Source organism: Elephantulus edwardii, unplaced genomic scaffold, assembly GCF_000299155.1.
Source record: "Elephantulus edwardii isolate Elephantulus edwardi_28Jun2011 unplaced genomic scaffold, EleEdw1.0 scaffold00018, whole genome shotgun sequence".
Lineage (NCBI taxonomy): Eukaryota > Metazoa > Chordata > Mammalia > Macroscelidea > Macroscelididae > Elephantulus > Elephantulus edwardii.
The window spans coordinates 22,183,745-22,192,618 of NW_006399768.1; the positions used below are offsets into that span (position 1 = coordinate 22,183,745).

Here is an 8,874-nt window from a genome sequence, read left to right on the forward strand (position 1 = left end):
AGAGACATTTCTGACTTCATGGAAGCTAGTTTTATGTTGTTGATGCTGTTGATGGGAACAGTTGTAAAGTTAGTAAAGGTCAGATATGACTGTCCTCATGCAGCTTTGCTCTTTTTACACTGACAAAGCTTCCTCCCACATACTTTGAGTAGGCTACTAAGGGAGAATATCACTTGCAGAGGGACATTGTGCTTGGAAAGATGGGCGAAAGGGGAAAATCCTCAACCAGATGGACAGTGACTGTGGCAATGGGCTCAAGGTTGTTATATATGGTGAGAATGGCACAGATCTGTTTTTCATTGAGGGGTGATGGTGATATTGATGGCACTTAACAATAACAATAACTTAAATGGAAATAATACAAACTTATAGGTTAAGATTCCAAAGAGTATTATCAGAAATCCATAGAAATTCCCAAAGTGACTACCATTCTTTAAAAACACAAGCACTGTTAATTTTCTGACCTTATAAAAAAAACAGTTTCTCCTTTCTTTTCATAGACAGTGGCACTAATTATAATCTTTCACAAAGATGCTCTGAGAACAGTAAGGCATGGGAGGAGGGCTGATGATGCATTACTATAAATAAGAACTAAAGTAAGAATTTAATGAGAGCCAGTTGAAAACAGGCAGTTAGAGGGATCATTACTAAAATGAAGAATATTCATGTGGGTTTGCTGGAAGTTACACTAGCATTTTAGGAACTTATATATGGCCCACCAATCCTAGATTTTAAGGAGTATTACCTTTGAGTATTAATAAGCTCAGTTAAGTTTACATTTTTATCTAAGACATGAGAATGATACTATATAACTTGAAGAATTGTTACTAAAAAATATTTTTCCATACCAATGATATACTGTTAAAGCCAGGATAATGACAAAATACATCAATCTCATTCAGATTTTCCATTTTGCTTGCAAATGCATGCATGTGTCCATGTATGTTTTAGTTCTGTGCAACATAGTTTCATGTATTCACTACCTCTGCTGAGAAGAGTTTCATCTCCATGAGGCTGCACCATTTAAAGTCCCGCCATCAGTGTATGAGAGTCCCAGTATCTCCATATTCTGGCCAATATTTGTTGTTTTCTGTCTTACTGAACTTTGCTGTTATTACTAGGGTGAGAAGATACTCATTGTTGCTTTGATTGACAACAGTTTACTGAGAAGTTGAGGCTGAAGAAAAAGCAAAATAATTTGTCAAGACCTAAAATACAACCTTGACTCTATCCCCCCTTAATTTAAAAACCATCTCAAAAATAAATTTGAGGCACTGAATACTAATGATTGAAGACCCAATGAGTTATAGGATGACATTAAGGATATTATTCATTAAGAGAGCAAAAGATCATTACAAATATAGAAGAGAAAGAAAGGACCAAAATGGGTGTTAACAGAGACTCAAAATATTGCTTTGGAATATCAAGAAGCCAAACAAGGGGAAGAAATGGCAAATTAAAAGAGGTGAGCAGAAGATTTCAAATAGTAGCTTGAGAAGACAAGGCAAGGTATTATAATGGATTATGCAAAGACCTGAGTTAGAAAATCAGAGTGGAAGGACTCTCAACATTTCTTAAGATGAAAGAACTGAAAAACAAATTCAAGCCCGAGTTACAATACTAAAATATGCTGTGGGAAAAGTCTTGAATGATCGAGAAAGTATCAAAAGAAGATTAAGAGAATGCACAGAGTCTGTGCCAAAAAGAATTGGTTGGCATGGAACCATTTCAGGAAGTAGTATATGACCAAGAACCAATAGTAATGAAAGAACAAGTTCAAGCAACAATGAGGGCAGTAATGATAATTTAAAAAGGCACAGTAATTGATGGAAACTCAATTGGCATACTTCAACTAACGTATGCAGCCCTGTTTGCATTATTCTGTGCCAAGAAATTTGGAAGACAGTCATCTGGCCAACTAACTGGAAAAGATGTATATTATAAAAATTACTCCTGGTTTACTGATACCAAAGCACATATATCTCAGTTGTCATTGTTGTTAGGTGCCATTGAGTCTACTACAACTTTTAGTGATCAGCAGATCTGAACCTTATGCTATGCTGAGCCATCCTCACGATGTCTGATATGCTAAAGCCCATTGCAATAGTTACTGTCAATGCATCTCGTTGAAGGTCTTTCTCTCACCTTTCTCTTTTCCCAGCATGATCTCTTTTTCCCAAGGACTAACCCCTCCTGACAACATGCCCAAAGTATATGAGACAAAGTTTCACTATCCTTGCCTCTAAGGAGTCCTCTGATTGCACTTCCTCCAAGACTGACTTGTATGTTCTTTGGGAAGTCCATGGGATATTAAGGACTCTTCTCCAGCACCAAAATTAAGAGGTATCAATTCTTCCATCATCCTTATTTATTGACCAAATTTCAAATACATAGGAAGCAACTGAAAATATCATGGTTTGGATCAAACATACTTGAATCTTTAAACTGATGTCCTTGATTTTCAGTATTTTAAAGAGGTTTTTGATAGCAGGTTTTCCCAATGCAGCATGTCTTTTGATTTATTGACTGCTGTCTATCACAAAATAGGCATCGATTGTGGATCTAAGCAAAATGAAATCATTTACTTCAATCTTTACTTCATCTGTCATGATATTGTCTATTGGTCCAGTGGTAAAGATTTTTGGTTTTTTGATGTTGAGATGTAATCCATATTGAAGGCTGCAGTCTTTGATCTTTTGCAGCAAGTGTTTCAAATCCGCTTCACTTTCAGCAAGTAAGGTTGTATCATTTGCATAACACAGGCTGTTGATGAATCTTCTTCCAATCCTGATGCCACATTCTTCTCCATACAGTCCAGCTTCTTAAATTACTTGTTTAGCATAGAAAGTACGTAAGAATGGAGAAGGGATATGACCTTGACATAAAATTTTCTTGATTTTAAACCATGCGGTGTTCCTTTGTTCTGTTTGGACAACAGGTTCTTTATCTATAGATTTTGCATGAGCGCAATTAAGTGTTCTGGGATCCTTATTCTTCTCAATGTTATCCATAATTTGTTAGGATCTAAGCTAACAAATCAGAAGCAGGATAAATGAAAAGAAAATGACAGGCATATTATAGGCAAACTCCTTTAAAGAGATGGTAAAACAGAATTCTGGAGCCAGCCTTCTGGGTTCTGATTTGATTCCAACATCAAAAACTGAGTGCCTTCAGCAAGCTTCTTAATATCTTCTTTCCTATTTTCTTATGTATAAAATGAGAATAATAAAAGTATCTACTTGACATAATTATTTTAAGGATGAAAGGAGTGGATTGATTTTCAGCTATTTGGAGATTTTCAAGAAACTTTTTTGTGATCGATTTCTATTGCAATTACTTTATCGTTTAAGAACATATTTTGTCTGAATTCAATCTTTCCCTCTCTCTTATATTATATATAGGCTTTAACTTAAGAGATAATAAGCTATTTAAAATATACTGAGTCCAAGAGTATCCTAAGGAGTAGGAATAATAGAAGGCATTGGTGAGAGTCACCAGTGGAGGTCAGTTTAAAGACTGTTTCAAGTGCCTGATTCAAGCCGTGGTATTTTCTATTGCTTCCTATGCCTCTGAAAGTTGAACAGTGAATGAGAAAGCCTTTGAACTGTAGTCGTGGAGAGAAGTATTAAATATTCCATAGACTAACAATAAAAGAAACTAAGCCTGTCTTGGAAGATGTAAAATCAGTGTTCTCTTTAGAGGTAAGAATAGTAAAACTTTGTCTCATGTACTTTGGACATGTGGTCAGGAGGAGTCCTTGAAAAAAATATATTCGTTCTGGAAAATGTCAAAGAAAGAGAAGAAGACCCTCAATGAGATGGGTTGATAGGTGACTTAAGCAATGGACGGGATCATAACAAGGATCATGAGGCTGGCGGCACGGCAAGGGTCAGATCTGTTGTTCATAGGGTCACTATGAGTTGTAATAGAGTTGATGACACCTAACAACCACAGTTGGTGAAAAAAGCTGGCATGGTTAGTGGTGACTGTCAGACAGCATGTTACTAGAATAGAGAAAGGCCAAGAATCACCGTTGAACAATAGAATCAGCACTGAACCATAAAATTCACCCTAGTTTGTTTTTTTAACCTTTGACCTGAATTACCCACAATGAAGCTAAGTGAATTATCTGGCTCATTTAATCAATATAAAAAACTGGTTTGGATGAGTTAAACACCAACATGTGTCGTGTGGTCAACAGAGCATGATTCCACGAGAGCCCAGTGCTTGCTCCAGCACTTCTTAGCTCAGTGAACTGGGAGCTAGGATCTTCATTTTACTGAGCCTCGTGGCCTCATTTCTCACAGTGGATCTTTCATGCATGCATGTGAACAATATTAGAGTGGTGATGGTAGTGTAGAGGAGCCCTGGTGGCATACACTGTTAAATAAAAAAGCCAGCAGTTGGAATCTACCAGTGACTCTGAGGGGAAAAGTTTCTTTCTCTAAAGATTTATAGACTCAGAAACCTCATGAAAAGTAATATGAGTCCCAGTCACTATGTGGGCAATGCATGCACGTTTTATTTTTTTCTATAGTAATTTAATTCTATTACTGTAGGAAGCAGGAGTGGCATCCACTTCCTAAACAACATGCCTCCGGAAACATTATTAACTTTGATAAATGTCGACAGTTATAGAAAGGCTGCAGACCTTTTGTTCTTAGGGTCTCTATGAGTCATGCTTGACTCGAAGGCAATCAACAACAACAATACTATAACTAATACTATTACAGGGAGTTCTGGTTGTCTAGTGGCAAGAAGCTGCGCTGCAATCCCCAAGGCACATGGTTCAGGGCCACCAGCTGCTCCAGAGGGAGAAAGATGGGCAATCTCCTCCTGCGCAATTAACTGTCTCTGGAAACCCACCAAAGAGTCAGCCATGGAGTGATTCAATTCTACAGTAAACAATAGCAACAACAATCCAATATTAGGGAGTTCTGGTGGCCTAGTGGAAAGGAATTGTACTGTCAATCCAAAGGCATGCAGTTCGAATCTACCAGTTGCTCCAAGAGAGAAAAATGGCCAATCTCCTCTTGTGAAATTTACAGCCTGAATAAACCTGCTGGGGATCAGCTATGAATCAGCTCCGACTTGAAAGCACATAACCATAGCAACAACAATACTATATTATTATAGCAGATGATATGGATGAAAAAGACGATGATGATAATAATGTAACTTCATGGGGTTAATGTAAAGACTAAGTTAGTTGACCTACCTAATGAAAATTATCATATCAGAACTGTGCCTGGGAGATGGTAACCATTTAACAGTAGTTTTACCTTTCATGAGGGACTATCTGAATTAAGAGACTGAACCAAGCAGAAGAGGAGCTTGGACTAATTTCCTAGAGTTGCTGTAACAGTCTTAGTAACAAAGAGACTTCCTTCAAATATGTTGTTTGCTGTCTAGTTGATGTCCACCCATAGCAACCTCAAGGAAATAGATGTTGTTTTTTTTTTGTTTGTTTCTTTTTTATTGTTGTTTGTGGATTTGTTTTTTTTAATTTTTTATTTTATTTTATTATTTTTTGTGTGTGTACCATCAAATCAGATCTGACTGGTACAGGAGGAGATTGTCCCTCCTTCTCTAGCAGAGCATCTGGTGGATTCGAACCATGCTCCTCTGGGATTGCAGTACAGCTTCTTGCCACTAGGCTACCAGAGCTCACCAGGGTTTTTGTTTTTTAATTTTTAAAAAATTTTTATTATTATTCATTTTGATGAATGTTTACAGAGATTTTGGATTTCCATTCATTCATTGTTGCACTTTTCTCCCTGTCCACCCCTTCCCCCCAGTTCGTTCTTCTCTTTGAAAAGTAAAAAAAAAATAAAAGTCTTTCATTGTTATACAATTCTGTAATAAAGTCTTGTAGTGGCAGGGAGCTCTCCCTGGTGGTGTAGTTTGTAGGAAGTTTTGCTGCTCACTCAAAGGCTGTGACTTTCTGGCAGTTTGCGTCCACCAGCTGCTCTAGGGGAGAAAGACGGACAGTCTCCCCTGTGAGATTTAGTCTCTGAAAACCCACTGGATGGTCAGCTATGAGTTGGTTCATACTCTTTAGCAATGAGCATAATAAACTTTAGGAGCAGTTTTCTGGATCTTCCTTGGCCTCTGTTGCTGGTGGGTTTAAACTGCTGACTTTTTGGCATAGCCATGTGCCACCTGGACTCCTTTCCTCTGAGCATGCTGTTAGGTGCCATCGCATTCACTACAACTCATAGCACTCTTATGAACCACAGAGCTGGACCTATCCCAAGCCATCCTCATCATCTCTGCCGCACTTGCACCTATTGTTACAGTCACTGGGTCAATCCATCTCACTGAAGACCTTCTTTACCGATTCTCCACTAGTCCGAATAGTTCTTTTTCAAGGACTGGCCCCTCCTAACAACATACCCAAAGTATGTGGATGTTGTTCATTGCCTTCAAGTCGAGCACAACTCTTAGCGAGCCAATGAACAAAAGGCCTGAAGCCCCTCTACAACTATCAACATTTATCAAAGTTCATAACGTTTCTGGAGGCATGTTGTTTTGCAAGTGAATGCCACTCTTGCTTCCAAAGTATGTCGAGATGAAATTTCACCATCCTTTCCTCTAAGGAGTACTCTTCATGACATATTTGTTTGTCCTCTTGGCAGTCCATGGGATATTTAGTATTCTTTTCCAGCACCACAACTTAAAGACATCAGTTCTTCTTCTGTCATCTTTATTTACTGTCCATCTCTCATATCCGTAGCAAGTAATTGAAAAGGCCATGGCTCAGATCAGGCACACCATTGTCTTTTTTTTTTTTAAAATCTGCTGCATGTACAATTTTTTTTTAAATAAAATTTTAATTTTATATTTACTTTCAAAGTTCATATATGCTGTTTTTCACATCATATCTTTCCCATTTCCTTTACCCACCCCTCCCTCCACCCATCAAATTGTATGACCCTGTGATTAACCACCTGCTCACACTCACACCCTAGTCTTTAAAGTGATAGCTTGCTCTTCAGATCTTTAGAAAGATCTCTAACTGCAGCCTTACCAAATGCAACACATCTTGTGGTTTCCTGACTGCTGGTACCAGGACTGCTTTTTTGATTGTAGATCTAAGTAAAATGAAATTATTGGCAATTTATATCTTTCCTCCATCTATTATGAGGTTGCCAATTGGCCCTGTGGTGAGGCTTTTTGCTTTCCTGATATTGAGATGTCATCTGTATCGAACGCTGTAGTCCTTGATCTTCTGCAGCCTGGGCTTCAAGTCTTCCTCACTTTCAGCAAGTAAGGTGTGTTAGCAAGTTGGTAGGTTCTCTGACGTCGGGTCTGACTCAGTCACAGCCCTTCTACAGCTGAAGGAAACAGCCCTCTCCGGCACCATCCTCACAATGCTTCCATGCTTGGGCTCGTTGTTGTAATCTCTGTGTCAATCCATCTTGTTGAGAATCTTCCTCCTTTTCACTGGCCCTTCACTTTACTGAGCATGATGTCTCCTCTAGATATTATGCTTGGACAACGTGTTCAAAGTGTGTGAGAAAGAGTATTACCCTCCTTGCTTCTAAGACCTATATTGGCTCCCTTCTTCTAAAACAGATGATATTGTTGTTTGGTAGTCTGTGATATATTCTGTATTCATCATCAATTTAATGCAAACACAGCATGTAGCATGCACAGAAATAATTAAGAATTCTAAAGCTTAATATTTCCAATTTGGTGAGGAAGTTTGAATTAAATGATACAGCATTCTAGCTCATTTAAGTAGGGTTGTGAACAATCGCAGCTGTTGACAATAATTTCCAATTCCTCCTAATTCAGGGAAAGCAGATTATATTTCAGTCATGCAGGGAGGGGCCCAGTCCCGCCTTTGCTGTTGTAAGCATCTCTCCTCCTGGTAGTTCTTGCATGCAGACTCTTGTACATTGAATTGGGTTTCTTTTCTTTTCTTTTCTTTAAGCTTTTCTTAAAGCTCTATTATCACTGTTCCATGCACTTGTTCAGAGCAGTCTCTTTTTTTTTAATCCAAAATAGTATTTGTAGACATAGTTTCCCACTCATCTTGATACAGCGTGTTTTTCTTAATGCTGCTTCTATCTGAAAGAGCTTCCTTCTGTAGGCTTGCTTTTTCTCCTGTTGGCTGACAGAGAACAGGAGAGCAGCCAACACACAGAATTACTGATTGTGCATGGCTGACGACTGTGGTGATTTTCTAGCATCCTGGGCATTTCACATCCAGAAAATAGGAGTCTGGATTCTACACCAGGCACTTCTTGTGTCTCCTCTTCTCTTCTGGAGAGGGATGAAGGAGATCCTTTGCAAGAAGATATTAATATCTGGAGAAAGGCTCAAACCAGAGTCTTGACACATACAAATTTCATTAACTGATTTATTTAGATGGCTTCATTTGCTTCCAATATATGCTCCAAAATGTGAGTTGCTACATGATGCTGCAGCTCTGCCTGTTTCTGTGCCCCTCTCTCTCTAATCCAACTACTATTTTTTCAGTGTCTGTAAATTCTGTTCCTTCATGAGGTTCTTGTTCTGCTTTCCTGATTCTCACTTACACATTCACTATGTGGTTGAATTTATATGAATAAAGTGCTGCCCTATTTACTTAGTCTAGTAACAGCAGGTGATAATGGCGCTTACAGTTCTTCTACTATAGAGCCTTGGATTCTTGATTGCATTAATTCTTGGCCTTTTTTCTGCCAGGATTCAACAAAGGGATGTCCAAGGTTTAACTCTGGAAAGGAAGGAGAATGAACCATATAAATGTACTTTCTTTGGGGCATCGAAATGAAGCCTCAGATACTGATAAGCTTGTGTTCTGCAATTTTATAGGGTGTTTTTTATTAGTAGCAAGAAACTGCCCTGCAGTCCTGAAGGTATATT

At 38.4% G+C, this 8,874-nt stretch overlaps 1 pseudogene; it reads right to left on the reverse strand.

Annotated features, from left to right (window-relative positions):
- Positions 1 to 8,060: 8,060 nt before the first annotated feature.
- On the reverse strand, positions 8,061 to 8,302 carry LOC102859900 (annotated as a pseudogene).
- Positions 8,303 to 8,874: the final 572 nt, after the last annotated feature.